The 1,857-nt window shown below is 35.1% G+C and overlaps 1 long non-coding RNA gene across 1 annotated transcript; it reads left to right on the top strand.

Moving 5' to 3' along the window:
* Positions 1-1,056: 1,056 nt before the first annotated feature.
* On the top strand, positions 1,057-1,427 carry LOC103627318 (uncharacterized). Its single transcript, XR_553536.2, has 3 exons — positions 1,057-1,110; positions 1,201-1,272; positions 1,372-1,427. It is a non-coding gene; the product is annotated as an uncharacterized lncRNA (long non-coding RNA).
* Positions 1,428-1,857: the final 430 nt, after the last annotated feature.

The raw sequence follows: 1,857 nt of genomic DNA, 5'->3' as shown, positions 1-1,857 counted from the left end.
CACTGCTCCTATGTCGTGCTATATCAATGCATTGGACTATTTTACAGTTTAGTTTAAAATATTTTCAAATGATAATAGGTTTTTGATGGAGCCAGCCGTATTGAACCGTGAAAGAGTTGCATTGGACAAGAAAAATAGGATGCCTGTGTAAGTTATATTATAAACAATAGTTAACACAAGATTTCGCTATCAAATTTATGAACGTTATTTAGTCGCATGTTTAATATAGTTTCAGGTTGTTCGACGACTATAGCGATGACGATTTTTATGGGGTACAACGGAAGTATAGTATTGTCGCTCGAGTTGAAGTTAAATTCCCGATTGAACCACGTTATCGTGACAGGCAACATTATATTTTGTCTGACATCAATGTAAGACAACTCCTCTTTAGGTTTCATTTACATAACTATATATAATGTTCGTACCACAATCTATTTTGTGCTGAAATCAAACTAGGGAGCCAAGATCGAGGCCATTGCAAATCGGTATGAGATAGTCAAATACTTCAACAGTTTGCTCCATGAAAAGCATGTCTACAAGATGCACAACGTATGGTTTGGTCTTAATCCGGGTGCATTTAATTTTCGACATCTAAATGGTACCATGGAGTTGTATTTCACCCACCAAACTATCGTAGAGCCATACGCTGTCCCAGTTCAAATGCCGCCATTTCCAAAGCATATATTCTTGAACCTTGATGATATTGCCGAGCTGCCAAACAGGACTTTAGTTGGTAAGAATATATCGATCTACTAACCCTATTAAAAATTCCTTTACACAAAATTGAGTAATAATCCATATTTAATTGTGCTTTTTGTAGACATTATGGCTATTGTAGTCCACTTGGATACAATCCATCGCACAATGTGGGGTACATTTAGGAAGATTGTTATAATGGATGCTAGGTACATTCCATTAATATATTACTGATATGATGTTAAATCTATTAGTACTGATCTATTCTTCACAAAATCAATGTCATAAGGTGGTCTTTACATACCATTAAAGTTTGGGGCGATTTACTAAATAAAAATGCACTTCGTTGGGCGTTGGCTAATGAGAATTATAGCATCATAATTGGGACCATGTTTCGGCGGTTCAGAAAACAAGGTACAACAAATGTTTACGCCTTGCAAACACATTATTCACTAATTTTCTTTTATAATGATTAATATTGAATATTTAAATTTGCTATTCTAGAGTGTCTCGAATCAACTGACCATACAACAATACACTTCAAACCGTTCCATCACAACACCCATTATTTTGAACGTAAGTATTTTATAAGATTACCTACATCAAAATTATGTTCTTGTTTTCTTTATATTGTGAACTGAGTATACATGTGATTAAATGTTGCACTCATTGCAGCAATTCAAAAGGCTTTGGTGGCGCGGAACGATCGTCAGTTTGCCGTTAGATATCTTGACGACCAAAGGAGTAGATAGAGTCTGTAACTTTTGCAAATCTGAATTTTATGATGGAATACATGTACTGTTATTGATGCAACTTACATGTGTCAATGGTTGTAAAACATTTTGTTCTACTGGGACATATCAATGAATAAGTGGAACATCAAATCGTTTAGCCCGTACGTTTTCCATTTAGAACACTATATTGGTTTAATGTTGTGTCATGTTTGACATTAAATTCGTAACTTCTATCGTGAAATTACGTCAAATATACAGATCAAATCCGGAACAAATTTAATGTACATTCGGTATACCGAAGCCCATCTATAGGAGCTAGGCGTGCTCCAGAAATGATATTCCACATCACCAGAGTTATGAAAACAATTACTTAGCGCGTCACCCATATCCATCTACGCAGTTCAAACTTGGAATATAATACAATATC

Source organism: Zea mays, chromosome 5 (assembly GCF_902167145.1).
Source record: "Zea mays cultivar B73 chromosome 5, Zm-B73-REFERENCE-NAM-5.0, whole genome shotgun sequence".
NCBI classification, from domain to species: Eukaryota; Viridiplantae; Streptophyta; class Magnoliopsida; order Poales; family Poaceae; genus Zea; species Zea mays.
Note: the sequence above shows the minus strand (reverse complement) of the source record. Positions and strands in the feature narration are given on the sequence as shown.